We start from the raw sequence: 18,087 nt of genomic DNA, 5'->3' as shown, positions 1-18,087 counted from the left end.
CCTAGCAAGAAAACCCTAGGTAAGATAAGTGAAAGCAATCTCCAGAATAAATTAATAAGGTAATTAAATGTCCAGACGCCAGCAAAAAATAACGGATCACACCAGGAAAATTGAAGATATGGCCCAGTCAAAGGAACAAACCAATGGTTCAAATGAGATACAGGAGCTGAGACAACTAATTCTGAATATACGAACAGAAATGGAAAACCTCTTCAAAAACAAATCAATAAACTGAGGGAGGACATGAAGAAGGCAAGGAATGAACAAAAAGAAGAAATAGAAAGTCTGAAAAAACAAATCACAGAACTTATGGGAATAAAAGATACAGTAGAAGAGATGAAAAAAACAATGGAAACCTACAATGGTAGATTTCAAGAGACAGAGGTTAGAATTAGTGAACTGGAGGATGGAACATCTGAAATCCAAAAAGAAACAGAAACTATAGGGAAAAGAATGGAAAAATTTGAGCAGGGGCTCAGGGAATTGAATGATAATATGAATCGCACAAATATACGTATTGTGGGTGTCCCAGAAGGAGAAGAGAAGGGAATAGGAGGAGAAAAACTAATGGAAGAAATTATCACTGAAAATTTCCCAACTCTTATGAAAGACTTAAAATTACAGATCCAAGAAGTGCAGCACACCCCAAAGAGAATAGATCCAAATAGGCGTTCTCCAAGACACTTACTAGTTAGGATGTCAGAGATCAAAGAGAAAGAGAGGATCTTGAAAGCAGCAAGAGAAAAACAATCCATCATGTACAAGGGAAACCCAATAAGACTATGTGTAGATTTCTCAGCAGAAACCATTGAGGCAAGAAGACAGTGGGATGATATATTTAAATTACTAAAAGAGAAAAACTGCCAACCAAGAATTCTATACCTATAAAAATGGTCCTTCAAAAATGAGGGAGAAACAGTAATAACACTAAATGTTAATGAACTGAATTCCCCAATCAAAAGACATAGACTGGCAGAATGGATTTTAAAACAGGATCCTTCTATATGCTGTCTACAGGAAACACATCTTAGACCCAAAGATAAACATAGGTTGAAAGTGAAAGGTTGGGAAAAGATATTTCATGCATATAACAACCAGAAAAGAGCAGGAGTAGCTATACTAATATCCAACAAAGTAGACTTCAAATGTAAAACAGTTAAAAGAGACAAAGAAGGATCCTATCTACTAATAAAAGGAACAATCCAACAAGAACACAAAACAATCATAAATATTAATGCACCAAACCAGAATGCCCCAAAATACATGAGGAATACACTGCAAATACTGAAAAAGGAAATAGACACATCTACCATAATAGTTGGAGACTTCAATTCCCCACTCTCATCAACGGACAGAACATTTAGACAGAGGATCAATAAAGAAACAGAGAAGTTGAATATTACAATAAATGAGCTAGACTTAACAGACATTTATAGGACATTACACCCCACAACAGCAGGATACACCTTTTTCTCAAGTGCTCATGGATCATTCTCAAAGATAGACCATATGCTGGGTCACAAAGCAAGTCTCAACAAATTTAAAAAGATTGAAATCATACACAACAATTTCTCAGATCATAAAGGAATGAAGTTGGAAATCAATAATAGGCAGAGTGCCAGAAAATTCACAAATACGTGGAGGCTCAACAACACACTCTTAAACAACCAGTGGGTCAAGGAAGAAATCACAAGAGAAATTAGTAAATATCTCGAGGTGAATGAAAATGAAAACACAACATATCAAAACCTATGGGACGTAGCAAAGGCAGTGCTAAGAGGGAAATTTATTGCCCTAAATGCCTATATCAAAAAAGAAGAAAGGGCAAAAATTCGGGAATTAACTGTCCACTTGGAAGAACTGGAGAAAGAACAGCAAACTAACCCCAAAGCAAGCAAAAGGAAAGAAATAACAAAGATTAGAGCAGAAATAAATGAAATTGAGAACATGAAAACAATAGAGAAAATCAATAAGACCAGAAGTTGGTTCTATGAGAAAATCAACAAGATTGATGGGCCCTTAGCAAGACTGACAAAAAGAAGAAGCGAGAGGATGCAAATAAATAAGATCAGAAATGGAAGAGGAGACATAATCACTGACCTCACAGAAATAAAGGAGGTAATAACAGGATATTATGAACAACTTTATGCTAATAAATATAACAATGTAGATGAAATGGACAAGTTCCTAGAAAGGCATGAGCAACCAACTTTGACTCAAGAAGAAATAGACGACCTCAACAAACCAATCACATGTAAAGAAATTGAATCAGTCATTCAAAAGCTTCCCAAAAAGAAAGTCCAGGACCAGACGGCTTCACATGTGAATTCTACCAAACATTCCAGAAAGAATTAGTACCAACCCTGCTCAAAATCTTCAAAAAAATTGAAGTGGAGGGAAAGCTGCCTAATTCATTCTATGAAGCCAACATCACCCTCATACCAAAACCAGGCAAAGGTATTACAAAAAAAGAAAACTACAGACCAATCTCTCTAATGAATATAGATGCAAAAATCCTCAACAAAATTCTAGCCAATTGAATCCAGCAACACATTAAAAGAATTATACATCATGACCAAGTAGGATTCATTCCAGGTATGCAAGGATGGTTCAACATAAGAACATCAATTAATGTAATACACCATATCAACAAATCAAAGCAGAAAAATCGCATGATCATCTCAATTGATGCAGAGAAGGCATTTGACAAGATTTAACATCCTTTCCTGTTGAAAACACTTCAAAGGATAGGAATACAAGGGAACTTCCTTAAAATGATAAAGGGAATATATGAAAAATCCACAGCTAATATCATCCTCAATGGGGAAAAATTGAAAACTTTTCCCCTAAGATCAGGAACAAGACAAGGATGTCCACTATCACCACTGTTATTCAACATCGTATTGGAAGTCTAGCCAGAGCAATTAGACAAGAAAAAGAAATACAAGGCATCAAAATTGGAAAGAAAGAAGTAAAACTATCACTGTTTGCAGATGATATGATACTATATGTCGAAAACCCTGAAAAATTCACAGCAAAACTACTAGAGCTAATAAACGAGTACAGCAAAGTAGCAGGTTACAAGATCAACATTCAAAAATCTGTAGTGTTTGTATACACTAGCAATGAACAAGCTGAGGGGGAAATCAAGAAATGAATTCCATTTATAATTGCAACTAAAAGAATAAAATACCTAGGAATAAATTTAACTAAAGAGACAAAAAACCTATACAAAGAAAACTACAAAAACTGTTAAAAGAAATCACAGAAGACCTGAATAGATGGAAGGGCATACCGTGTTCACGGATTGGAAGACTAAATATAGTTAAGATGTCAATTCTACCTAAATTGATTTACAGATTCAACGCGATACTAATCAAAATCCCAACAACTTATTTTTCAGAAATAGAAAAACCAATAAGCAAATTTATCTGGAAGGGCAGGGTGCCCCAAATTGCTAAAAGTATCTTGAGAAAAAAAAAAAAAAATGAAGCTGGAGGTCTCGCGCTGCCTGACTTTAAGGCATATTATGAAGCCACAGTGGTCAAAACAGCATGGTACTGGCATAAAGATAGATATATTAACCAATGGAATCAAATAGAGTGCTCAGATATAGACCCTCTCATCTATGGACATTTGATCTTTGATAAGGCAGTCAGGCCAACTCACCTGGGACAGAACAGTCTCTTCAATAAATGGTGCCTAGAGAACTGGATATCCATATGCAAAAGAATGAAAGAGGACCCGTATCTCACACTGTATACAAAAGTTAACTCAAAATGGATCAAAGATCTAAATATTATGTCTAAGACCATAAAACAGTTAGAGGAAAATGTTGGGAGATATCTTATGAATCTTATAATTGGAGGTGGTTTTATGGACCTTGCACCTAAAGCAAGAGCACTGAAGAAAGAAAGAAAGAAATGGGAGCTCCTCAAAATTATACACTTTTGTGCATCAAAGAACTTCATCAAGAAAGTATAAAGACAGCCTACACAATGGGAGACAATATTTGGAAATGACATATCAGATAAAGGTCTAGTATCCAGAATTTATAAAGAGATTGTTCAACTCAACCACAAAAAGACAGCCAATCCAATTACAAAATGGGAAAAAGACTTGAACAGACCCCTCTCAGAATAGCAAATACAAGTGGCCAAAAAGCACATGAAGAGATGCTCAATGTCTCTGGCCATTAGATAAATGCAAATCAAAACCACAATGAAATATCATCTCACACCCACCAGAATGGCCATTATCAACAAAACAGAAAACGACAAGTGCTGGAGAGGATGTGGAGAAAGAGGCACACTTATCCACTGTTGGTGGGAATGTCAAATGGTGCAACCACTGTGGAAGGCAGTTTGGCAGTTCCTCAAAAAGCTGAATATAGAATTGCCATATGACCCAGAAATACCCTTGCTAGGTATCTACTCAGAGGACTTAAGGGCAAAGACACAAATGGACATTTGCACACCAACATTTATAGCAGCATTATTTACAATTGCAAAGATATGGAAACAGCCAAAATGTCCATCAACAGACGAGTGACTAAACAAATGTGAAAACCTTATGTCTGATGCTCCTTTTAGCTACTATATCAACAGAAGAGTAGAACATGTGGAATAAAAATAACAGGGGGAACAGATGTTGAAATAAATTCAGTTTGAAACAGTGGTAGGTGAAAGCGAGGGGTAAGGAGTATGGTACGTGTAGTTTTTTTTCCCTCTATTATCGTTTTATTTCTTTTTCTGTTGTCTTTTTATTTCTTTTTCTAAATCGATGCAACTGTGCTAAGAAATGATGAATATGCAACTATGTGATGATATTAAGAATTACTGATTGTATATGTAGAATGGAATGATTTCTAAATGTTTTGTTAGTTAATTTTTTTAATTAATAAAAAATAAAAAAATAAAAAAGCCAAACAAGTGTCAAAGGTCAGAAACAGTACCTAAGACCCGTAGGGCAAAGTCCACTAGATTTCAAGGTCTGAGATTCAGTTATGGCATGATGTTTCAGCGTCATGGCTTCAAAGACTAGCAATACCATTCACTCTAAGGGCTTACACAGTGTCCCTGTGCTCTGCAAACACTGGGATGAGGGTTGCAACACTGGGGAATGTTGAGGGGACCAACTTTCTCTTGGCTCCATACTCCCCAAGAATTAGTGCAGCACCTAGGCTCTCTGCCATCTCCAGGGCACATGTTCAACCACCACAAAATAATGGGGTGATCACTAGGGTCTTCTAAATCTCCAGGGAATTTGCTCCACCTTCTCCAAGGTTTGATGTGGCAAGACTCTCCTTGAACAATGAAGCAGAAAGCAAGCCTTCTGCTTTCCAGGCAAACTCACCCTTTCTATGTGGATGATGGGTCCACTCTCCTTTGCATTCTCCTGGTCCAAGATTTCTTGGCTACAGTCCTTAGCTTCCCTGGTTCTACCTTTGATGACAATTTTCCTTCAATCCTATCTCTTTTTTCTCTCTTTTAGTCTAGATTGGCAATGATCCCATTTATACAGATCTGAAATATTTTTTATTTTTCATGTAGCACACAGGGATCAAAGCCACTTTCGATATCAAAGGACTTTCAATATCAAAGGACTTTCAATATCTACTTTCTAGTTAAGTCCATTTCCAGTCCTGGCTTCTTCTGTAATGGATGACTGGTTCCATGTTTGCTTAATTTTTAAATGGGGCCTTATTCTCTGGGGTCTTACTTTCTGGAAGTCCAGAATTTTCTAGACCATCAATTTCTGGTTTCTTTGTACCCAAGAGTTCAGTTCTCAACTTATCTCTTTCCTGTCACAGTCTACTATATGCTACAAGCAGAAGCTGGACTACAGTTTCCACATTTAATTTGGAAATTTCTTCCACTGAGTATCTAAGTTCATCACTCTCAGATTCTGCCTTCCATCCACAAAGATCACCTTCCTTCCAGTTTGCAATGACACGTTCATCATTTCTGTCTAAACTCTCATTGGAGGTATCTTTAGAGTCCACATTTCTACCAACAATCTCTTCAAAACACTCTATCAAGTGAAGAAGATATATTCTCTATCAAGATTGCCATAATTCTTCTAGAATCTTCTCCTTATCTATTTCAAAAGCCAATTTTGTTTTTTTCTTTCTTGGGGTGCAGGCCAATGAGACACACCAGGCAGTACTTCCTCCTCACCTCGGTGGTGTTGTCCCTGCTCTGGTTCCAGGCTCTGGAGATTGCTGCAGATATTCAATCATGAAGACTCAGTGGGACTTCTCCCTCAGTGATGCTCCAGATGAGCCAGTTTGTGTCCTGGGGCTGGGTTCCAGGTTATTTTACAATGAGACACATAGAAATGTTCATGTTGTTGGCAACACCATATACCATCTATACTGTCTGTACCATCTTGACTGTCCAGTTCTTCATATTCTTAAACCTACTGTCAGTAGAAGCAGACTTTTTAGCATATAATTCTGAAAATGTGTCTCAGACATTTGATGACCTTCCTGTAAAATTTGGTTATAGACTCCCAGTAGAAGGTTTAAAGGGTTTTCTGATTAACTCAAAACTAGAGAATGCCTGTGAACATATACTGCCTCTACCACTAAAAGATAATCATCTTGCACTTTCATTGCATAAGTTAGAAGATTTGATATGCAATTTTTATATAAAGGTTTTAAATGGCGAGCTGGTTTCAAAGCCGCCATCATAGGTCACAATGTTGATTCTGATGACCTCAATAGCCAACAACAATGGTGTGTTAAAGAAATTTAACTTTCTATCTCTTTATTGGTGAATCATTATCTAATTCCCTGAAAGATGAATTCACATATAAAAAAGGGGACCACATTATTTTAGTTCCAGAATTTAGTCTTCCTCTGGAATACTATCTAATCCCCTTTATTATCATAGTGGGCATCTGTCTTATCTTGATAGTCATTTTCATGATCATGAAATTTGTCTAGGACAAACACAGGGCTAGAAGAAACAGACTTCATAAAGATCAACTTAAAGAACTTCCTATGCATAAATTTAAGAAAGGAGATGAGTATGATATTTGTTTGGATGAATATGAAAAGAACTTCCTATGCATAAATTTAAGAAAGGAGATGAGTATGATATTTGTTTGGATGAATATGAAGATGGAGACAAGCTCAGAATCCTTCCCTGTTCCCATGATTATCATTGCAAGTGTGTATACCCTTGGCTAACTAAAGAAACAAAAAAACCTACCCAGTTTCCAAGCAAAAAGTTGTTCTTTCCCAAGGTGACTCAGACTGTGACATAGACAGTAGCCAAGCAGAAAGGAAGTGTCAGAGCATACTCCTTTACTTAGACCTTTGGCTTCTGTCAGCACCTAGTCATTTGGAGCTGTGTTGGAATCCCACTCACCAAAACATGAGAGAATCTTCAGACTATGAGGAAGATGACAATGAAGACACCAGCAGTCGTGAGGCAGAAAATGAAATTAATGAACATAGAGTCATGGTCCAACTGCAGCCTAGGTGAATGGGATTACATCACGTGTATATAGTTTGACTTTCAGAGGGTGTAGTAGTTAGGTTCAGGTGCCAACTTAGCCAGGTGAAGGTGCCTAGTTCTGTTGCTCTGGACATGAGCCAATGGCACATGAACTTCATCTGTTGCTCATTAATCTGCAGTCAGCTAGAGGCGTGCCTGCTGCAATGAATGATGTTTGATTTAATTGGCTGCTGCTTAAATGAGAGAGCTCAATGTAGCACAGCCCAAGCAGCTCAGCATACCTCATCTCAGCACTGGTAGCTCAGCCCAGGACTTTGAAGTTGCAGAAAGAAATCACCCCGGGGAAAGCTGTTGGAACCCAGAGGCCTGAAGAGAAGGCCAGCAAAGACCATCCTGTGCCTTCCTACATAAGAAAGAACCTCAGTTGAAAGTTAGCTGCCCTTCCTCTGAAGAACTAACAATATAAATCCCCTTTTATTAAAAGCCAATCTGTCTCTACTGTGTTGCATTCCAGCAGCTAGCAAACTAGAACAGAGGGCAATTGGTTTATTTCCTTTTCAAAGGTTTATTTACATGTATAATTGTTTTTGCTCCCTTCAGATTTCTGTAGAAGTAACTCATTTGTATTCTACCATTTAATCAGATGACTGAAACAGGTTTTTTGATCCAGTATATTATCTGCATATTTCATTTCAGTAACTAACAGAAAGGTGCTATACATCAAGCATCAAAATTAGCTCTCCTTTGGAGTGAAATATATGGTCAAAACATTTTTTAAAAATTCCTTATCAAGCCTGCAGGCCTTGGTCATGGTATGCTAATGTTTTGTTTTACCACACAAGGCCCATGCTGCTGCAACCTGGCGTGAGCTAAGCCAATTGCCACCTCCATAAAATTATGTAAGATGGTTGAATTGAATATTTCCTATTTTCCTGGCATATCTCTAAATTGCCACTGTTAGTCATACTCAACAAGGTACTATTATAATACCTTTTCCTCCTATCAGCACCACAATATAAATACTTACTTAAAGTTGTCTTTCCTTCCTATTCCCAAGTAGTTTTATCCTGATAGAGTGGTCTATACTAGTGCAGATTTCAAACATTTTTTGAGGTTTTAACTTCATAGTGTTATATATGAACTTGATTTAGCAGCTAAAATAACAGGTCTCTGAATTTTACTTACTGAATTTCAGTATCCCTAAGGCTTTTATGTGGTTGTGATCAAAGCAAAAAGAAAATACTGCCTAAAAATAATGAACTCAGCAACTGTTGATACTCAAATCATGCATCTCTTAATAAAAAGCATCTTACATTTATTAGTCCTGCTAAACTACATACATAAAATAATTGTTTATTTCAAGTACTGAATTTGAAAATAAGTGCTTACATTTAACAGAACTAATGATGTACTTTAACAATGTAAGATGAAAGGCTAAATTATATTATACATCATTAAAGCTATGTAGACAATATAGACTTAAGTACAATCAGAAAGCTATGAATTTTTATACGGCCTTCTATAGGGTAGTTTGAATGTAAATAAACATGTTTTCCTCTTTAAGAACCAGCAAAAAAGCCATAGCAACATGTTTGACGTTTGCAAACAGCAACAGCCCACTCTCACTACCAAAATCTGTTTCAGCTTTTTAAATACTGCCAGAATACAATATATCAGAAATGGATTAGCTTTTAAAAAGGAAATTTATTATGTTACAAGTTTACAGTTCTAAGGCTATAAAAATTTCCAAACTGAGGCATCCAGATAAAGATACCTTGACTCAAGAAAGATCAATATCTCACATGGGAAGGCATGTGGCTGTTAACTGCTGATCCTTGGACATCGTTCTGTTTCATCCAGCTTCTGATTCCAGTGGTTTCTCTCTAAGCATCTGTGGGCCTTTATTTAACTCCTCGGGGACAAAACTCTGGGTTCTGCTTGCTTAGCATCTCATGGGAAGGCACATGGCAATGTCTGCTGGGCTCTGCATCTCCAAACGTGATTAGGCATCTGCTCTCTCTGTAGGCTCTCCAAGCACCTCAAAGTGCATCTCTGTCAGTTTTGAAGCAACTGTATTTTCTCCAAAATATCTCCCCTTTTAAAAGGACTCTAGTAAACTAATCAAGACCTACTTGAATGGGTGGATTCACAGCTCCATCTAATCAAAAGACAACACCCACAATTGGGGGTGTCACATCTACATAGAAGTAATCTAATCAAAATATCACACCCACAATTGAATGGGTCAATCTCCATAGAAAAAATCTAATAAAAGGTTTCTGCCCTACAATATTAAATCAGGACTAAAGGACATGGCTTTTCTGGGGTTTGCAATACTTTCAAACCAGCACAGTATGTCCCAGGGAATTGTACCATACCCTCGCAAACTGGTCCAAGACCTGAACTAAGTATGGAACAGAAATGCATTTAATCCATTTTCAGGGTACTTGAAATGTAAGAAATCAGTTTTTTCCCCCCAAAAATTAACCAATTTAATTTCAAAGAGTCATGAAACACAAAAGGATGGCTACAGTGATTAGAGGCAAAAAAGACAGCAGGAACAAAGCAAGGAAGGCACCAGTACTCTACCTATAACTATTACTGTAATAATTGATTTATAGGCTGAAAGTGAGTTCTGGTCATTTTTCAAGTCTCAAACTGCAGGGTGAAGCAGAAACCATTGAAGAGTAAGTTTGTGGTGAATGAATATGAAGCCTGCTTCTCCCAGTAAGTAAGAGTGCTATAGAAAGAATTCTACACACACATGGAAGAGAGAGATAAACATTAACTCCAAATGCTCTGCATAAATATGAAATTACAGAGTTGTAAGGTATTGTTAATGCTGTTACATCATATCTCCATAGTAGGGGTGTTGTCATCCTCTCCAGCAGCTCATTTATTGCATTCATTCCCAACCCCACATAACAGATCCTGTTTAGTAGGGTGTGCTTCTCTCCTTGGCCACCACTTCCCAGAAAAGGAGTTTCAGAGCCTCTAGAGGAGCAGTGCCCATGCTCTTCCAGTCGGGGCTCCCTTTTGTCATTTACTCAAAAATCTTTCTACAGGGCTTCTTTTGATTTTTAGGACTCAAATTTAAACACAGTGATGGGTAATGCAGGCTAATAGAGATTTAAAAGGCAATTATATGTTCCATTAGAAAAAAGTAAAAAAATATATGGTAATTTAAAAATATTTCTCTAATGTAAAAATAAAAATAATTTTAAGGAGAAGCATAAACATACAAACAAGAAGAGAGACTGAGAAGCATTAAAATTGTGGGACCCTCAAAAAACAGAATAGCTCACCCAATCATAGGATTTCCAACTGAAAACTTAATACCTTTGGTCCTCAATGCCAACACCAGTCACAATGATGATTGGAATTTATGTTTACTTTTGATTGTTATTACCTCCAATAAAGGAATGCATAAGAATAGAAGGTTTGGAACAACACTAAGGATTAACATAGATGAATAAAAGTATTTATTTTATTATAAGTAAGGTAAGCAAATATTTTATTTCTAATCACCGTAGAAGAGTATATCAGCTTATATAAAACCAATCACCTCTATGTGTTTGAGAACTGACATTTATGGGGATGACCTTATAACGTAAAAGATGGTATATTTCCCTTTGCATATACCCATCTGAATGTTTGGAGGTGAGCATGCACAAAACTTCTATATACTTGACTTGAATTCTGTTTTTACTCTGTAGGAAATAAAAGATAATCTAGGTCTTTGACAGGAAACAGATATGAAATGTCAAAAGGTTATCATATTTTTTCAAGATAAGTTAACCTCGGATACAGAAGTGAAAAAAAGAGAGAGAAGGGGAACTGTATATGAATTGTGACCTAAGTATAATAAAAATAAACAACTGCCACTTTGACTGATTCTGAAAGCCCCTGGAGTCTAGCTAGGGAGTGCCTGAAGAGTTTCTAAAAATATCCTTGTTGAGGGAGGATAGTTTAGCATTCTCCATAAAGCTGATATATGCAAAATTAAGCTTGCCAATAACCATAAGTAAAGATAAACTGAAAGTTTTTAAAGTCCGGGTAGTCAGGATAAGGTCATGTATGGTCATCTTTAAAGAATTCAATGTATTTTGGCCAAATCATAGGTCAAAGTGTTATAATTTAATTCAATAGAACATGTTTTCAAATTCCTTTTTTGAAAGAACATATATTTTAAATTTCAGGTGATAAATATGGACTCCAAAAATCAAATCTCAACTGATTTCATCCTGCATATCAATTAGTTGTAAAACAGATTTCAGAGTTTGGTATGGGTTACAATTCTGCAATTTTAGGTTTTTACTTCTAGCTACTCTAAGATACTGGAGACTAAAAGAAATATCAATTTAATGATTGAGCAATCATATTCATTTGTGAAATCTGACTTTCTATGCATAACTCCACCTCCACCATCAGCTTTGATCTTTCTATCCCACTCTTCAGTGGTATTTGGGCTATGCCCAGTCTCACTTTTTCATGTTGGAAGGGACTGTCAGTAATAGGGGGTAGGGAGATGGAACTAGCTGATGTTCTGGAGAGACTATCCCTCTAGGTTTTCAGAACAAGCAACTTTTGTAAAATTTTGAAATTTATTGCTGTTTTGTATATATGTTATTTTTGTTTTTCACAAAAAAATTTTTAAAAGATTGCTTGTGATGATTAAAAAGATATTTATTCCTTCTCACCTCCTATATTTGTCATTTGAGTAAATGACAACTGGAAGGAAATGAGCAGCTGGAAGGAAAAATCTGAGAGGTAGCCCATGACATACTCTGGCATCTATCCTGTAACTGCTTGTTGAAGAGTGCTTTGAAAACTATTTCTTTTTCCTTTCTTTGTTTTGTATATATGTTATATTATACAATTTAAAATAGCATTAAAAATTAAAATGAATAAAATTGGACAAAATGTAGTGCCGTCCTCAAATTTCATAGTCCACCTAGTCATGCAGATGTTATGTTGTCAGGCTGAAAATATGACACAAACTTTGAAAGGAAGAGCATTCAGGATCATGTATTTTAAAAATAATTTCTTGGAATGGAGGTGATCTCAGGCATATATGACAGGGATAAATTGAGTATAATTTTAATGTATTATTATTATGATATTTTGCCATAATCTAGTCAACACCAATTACTATTATTCTGTTATTACAAATAAATACAGCAAATCCTTAAACAATGAAAATACATATAGTAATGTCCAAGTTATGGTCTTTCATCCCAGCACAATTTAACTTTAAGAAGAGAAACTTTATTTTAATCTCTATTTTAAGATAGGGTCCACTGACCCTGCTCTACAACTTTGGCAAGTACTTAGGCAGGATTTAGTAAAGGTGAAGATTTGCAAACCCTAAAATTCAACAATTCCTTTCAAGTTATCTGTCCTAGAGAAGTTCTCGCATATGTGCCCAAAGAAATAAGAATATGAATATCCATTACAATAATGTTTCAGTAGAATAATTTTTTAATTAATTAAATTGAATTTAAATGGAAATGGAATAAAAATTAATTATGATCAGCTAATATTTGTTCAACGAAACATTACAACACATTTACAATAAAGAACCAGACTTTATCAGCATGTCAGTAACAAATATTGAGGGAAAAAGGCAAATTCTAAAAATAAGTACAATATAATAAAACACACACACTCTGAAAACAGTGCAAAATTACCAACATATTCTATATGGTGAACTAGAAGAATACATCCTGTCCAAGACTGCAGTGATCTCAAGATAGGAAAGAAAGTTTGAAAGTCAGTCTGAATGTGCATAAAATGAGTCTCAATGGTATTGGGAATGTTTTAATTATTTTTAGAAAGATTTTAAGTGTTTATCAGAATGCTTTAAATTGCTAAATTTACATTATGTTCTTACCATATCTTTACTTTTACTATCTTTGAAATAATTCTAATAAAATTATCATTAAAATAATTTTGTGCACTTGTGAATATTATATATAAATATATATACATATATACTATTTTATATCCTATTTTCTTCTCATTTTAAAAATATTTCAGAAATTAGGCCAAGAAGTTTTTAAGGAATAATACTTTCATTGTTATTTGCTTTAAAATACTCTCTTATTTCCGTTGTAATTTTCTTTAAAAAAATAAATAGTATGAATATTATTCAGATGATGTGTGACAGTTGTCTTTCCCTTTTTCTTCTAAAATGTCCATGATCACCACTTCCACTCTTCTCCTCCCAGTGAGACCTGTTCCAATGTGTTATGTACTTGAAGATATTCTTAAACATACATACTTTTGAACTGAATGTTGTTGTTTGTCCTTTTCCTAAATCTCATTGTGTCTTAGGACTCAGTCCTTTTTTTATTCTTTTACTCAAAGCTGCTCTATATGATTTATATTCCTGCATGTGAATCTTATGCACTGCTTGTAACTGAACATATTCTGCAATATTTCAGAGCCTTGACATCTGAAATTGGGTATTTCTCTTGCAAAGAAGCATTACTAATATTGTGAGAAAGAAATTGAGTATTTGAATCTAGGTGAATTAAAATTCCAAGAACTTTTATTGAAAAAAGTTTTACAAGGTATTCACGTAAAGGAAAATGAACATATAATCATAAGTATACAGCTTAAGAACTTTCACAAGATGAACATACCTGTGTAACTATTAGCCAGATCTGGAAATGAAATATTATCATGTCAGATGCCTTATTTATGTCTCTTGTCAATTACAACACCTTCCCCAAACTCAACTTCTACCTCAACTTCAAACAGTAGAGTTTTTCACTATTTTTATAATTTTAGTTAAATGGAAACACAGTACATATATTCTTTCCATACTGGCTATTCTTGCTCAACATTTTATTGGTGAGAGTCATCTATGCTTTTGCTTATGGCAGTGTTCTACTTATTTTTGTAGTCATATATTACATTTTATCAGCATACTTTAATATAAGATTCCAGTCTAAGTTGGTAGGAAATGAGGGTTTTTTATAGTTTTTTTTTTAATTATGCCCAAAGCTACTATGTATATCTTTGGAATGGCTTTTGGTAATCATTCCATTGCATTTCTTTAGGGAATATATCTAGGGGGGAAATTGCTGGATTTTTTGTTATATACCAAATCAGTGCTCTCATGTTCATTATTACTGTGACATGAGACTGAAATAAGGATAGAAAGGATGATGGAAAACAGGTGAAACTTGGATTCATTATCTCTCCTAGTAAAGAGTATGCATCTGTTTACCGATATTAGATGCTGCCAAACTATAGTAGCTCATGCTACCACTAGCAAAATTTAAGAGAACAAGTTGTTTCAATTTTATTTTCAGATATTTTAACTTTACCATTCTGGTGAGTCTGTATGTCATTGTGACTTTTAGGGAGAAAGACATTTGTGTAAGAAAAAGGTTTTCTCTGAATTTTTCTGAACAAGGTCCTACTGACTTACTGAAAAACAATCCAATGTCACAGTTCATTATATGTCATTCTCCTCCTTCCCTCAAGTAACAACACCTCAGTTCACCTCAGTTTGACCCCTGCCCTTGGAAGCCCACCAAGGCACTTGTATTAGGCTGGATTCTCCAGACAAACAGATAACAAGATGTGTGTGTGTGTGTGTGTGTTTCTATATTAAGAAAAATTTTTGTTTGAATTGGATCACACAACTGTGGAGATCGATATGCCTGAATTCCGTAGTACAGACTGCAAGTTTGAAACTCTGATAAAAGTGACATTGAATCCATAAGAGAAACAGGTTTATGGAAGCAAAGATAGAAATTAATCTTTCTGACTTCTGAAAACCACTGTTCTGTTTCTAAGGCCTTCAATTGATTGGAAGAATGCACTCCTCATATTGAGGAAAGCAATCTCCTATATTGATTGTAGATGTAATCAATCACTGACACAACAAACTGAATATGATTTAAATCCTTCCACAAAATACACTAATAGTTACAATCAGTCCAGTGTGTGCTTGATGAAAAAACTGGACACCATAACCAAGCCAATTTAACACCTGAAATTAACCATCACAATCCAAGCCTGTTAATATAGCGATCTCATAATGTGCTTATTCTAAATGAAAACAACAAAATAAAAATACATTCAGCTAATATAATTCATTTTTCCTATGCCTGACCCAGGCTATCATCCCACAACTTTCTGGCCCACAGTAGCCCTCCTTGGATTTGGGTAGCTTCATTTTCTGCCTTTATCAATAGGGCATGGTAGAATTAGAGACAACCTAAGGTATCACCCATGTTCAGGAATATCCTTTACCCACAATTGTGTAGTAACACTCATATTACCCCTTGATAATCAGGATCAATCACACCTCCCTTCTTTGCCTGCTGATTGAGAGGCATCAAGAGCTCAGGATGGCAGGGTGGTAATATGTTCTTACAATTGCACGGAATCATTGGTGTGTCTCACTGTTGAAGCTCTTTTCCTTTTGCAAGTAGTACCATTAGACACATGGATGATAAGGTCACAGGAATAGGAAGCACAAAACTTTTACTGAATTACTAGGTGGGGCTACTTTCATTTTCAGTCCTTGATTCCTGCACTTGTGAATCCTGGCTATGGGACAGTAGCAACACAAGTTGGACACTGATTTAGAGCACATACAGCATCCTGAATAAAACTGTCCCAGTCCACCAAGTTATTGTCACCAAGGTGGCACTTTAATTGAGGTTTCAAACGGCCATTCTAATAAACAGGAACATGAGAAAATAAACTTCATGATAAACGGGAACATGAGAAAGCCTGTGTATTCTATGAACATGGACCAGTTGCTGCACTTAGCTGTGAAGTGACTTCTTTGATCAGAAGAAATGTTATGTGGAATAACTTGACAGCAGATGTAGCTTTTTGTAAGTCTATAGATGGGATTTTTGGCAGAAGCACTGCATACAAGGAAAGTAAATACATATTAAGAGTCTATTCGAGTAAGAACAAAACACTGTCCCTTTCATAATGGAAAAGGACCCATTAAATTAATCCACCAAGAGGTATCAGGCTGAGCACATGGGTATCACCTTGGGGACTCATGTTAATTTCTGCTGCTGGCACATTGGGCACTCAGCAGTAGCTGTAGCTAGATTGGCCTTGGTGAGTGGAAGTCCATGTTACTGGATCCGTGCAAAATCTCCATCCTGACCACCAATGCAATGGATCATGAACCCACTGTGCAATGAAAGGAGTGGCTGACCAGTAGCCACAGAACAGATCATCTTATCCACTTGATTATTAAAAGCAACCACAGCTGAATTCGTTCTATGGAAAACATTTACATGGGACATAATTATCTTCATTTATTACCAAAACACAGATTTATACACTTACCTATCTCCCAGACCACATAGACACCAACTTTCCAATCACATTGCTTCCAAATCCTTAAACCACACAGGCAAGCTATTGACCATAGTGCATGAATAGGTATATATAGGTAACTCAGCAACTATATATAGGTAATTCCTACATCTAAGCAAAATGAACAGAGATGTACATACTCTAAATTATGCTAAAAAGGAGAATTTCCCTGCGCCCCTGTCCTTCAGAGATGTCACAAATGGGACTGTAACATAGCAGGTGTACAGTGATGTGTGGTTCCTGCATATAGTAGGGAAACATTTGTAAACCAGGTTGGAGTTTTCTTTTCCTTAGTCGACTAATTGTATGGAACTCCTGAAAGGCAATAGATGTGGGCTAGAAGATAAAAATTAATGCAGAGGAAATAGGGGCCATGAGCACTTGGATCATTTCCTCATGTAACTTACTTGTTCCCTTAGGGCTTGCTCTAGCTCAAATTCATATGCACCATCTGCATTTGATGATGGCGTAATGTTATGTACAACCAACAAAATGACTTGTAGGTTCAGACAATACTCAGTTTTTGATGGGAAACAGGTCTCATGGAACTTAGTAGTCCTAAAGTTAAACATTCTTTGTCTACTAAGGTGTTCTAGTTTGCTAGCTGCCGGAATGCAACACAGCAGAGACAGATTGGCTTTTAATAAAAGGGGATTTATATTGTTAGTTCTTCAGAGGAAGGGCAGCTAACTTTCAACTGAAGTCCTTTTTTATGTAGGAAGGCACAGGATGGTCTCTGCTGGCCTTCTCTTCAGGCCTCTCGGTTCCAACAGCTTTCTCAGGGTGATTTCTTTCTGCATCTCCAAAGGCCTGGGCTGAGCTGCGTGTGCTGAGATGAGGTATGCTGAGCTGCTTGGGCTGTGCTACATTGTGCTCTCTCATTTAAGCACCAGCCAATTAAGTCAAACATCATTCATTGCAGCAGGCACACCTCCTAACTGACTGCAGATGTAATGAGAAAGAGATAAGGTTCACGTACCATTGACTCATGTCCACAGCAACAGAACTAGGTGCCTTCACCTGGCCAAGTTGACAACTGAATCTAACTACTACATAAGGTGAGTAGCAGACCAAAATATATTTCTCAAAATGAAAATAGTTACCTTTAGACGATGGCAATACTTTGCCCCAAACTCCTAAAGGTCAGCAATGTGGCTCTCCTATAGGAGTCGTCAGAGGCTCTAAACAGCATCTCTATTTGCTATAGACACTACAGGGACCATTGTACCAGCTTGATTATAGTGCCCAAATGACA

The 18,087-nt window shown here is 36.2% G+C and overlaps 1 pseudogene; it reads left to right on the top strand.

Moving 5' to 3' along the window:
* Window positions 1-6,702: 6,702 nt before the first annotated feature.
* Window positions 6,703-7,493, top strand: LOC143664793 (E3 ubiquitin-protein ligase RNF13 pseudogene; annotated as a pseudogene).
* The last annotated feature ends 10,594 nt before the right edge of the window (window positions 7,494-18,087 follow it).

Source organism: Tamandua tetradactyla, chromosome 20 (assembly GCF_023851605.1).
Source record: "Tamandua tetradactyla isolate mTamTet1 chromosome 20, mTamTet1.pri, whole genome shotgun sequence".
In the NCBI taxonomy this organism is placed as follows: domain Eukaryota; kingdom Metazoa; phylum Chordata; class Mammalia; order Pilosa; family Myrmecophagidae; genus Tamandua; species Tamandua tetradactyla.
The sequence above is the reverse complement of the archived record's forward strand: the minus strand, read 5'-3'. Positions and strand labels throughout refer to the sequence as shown.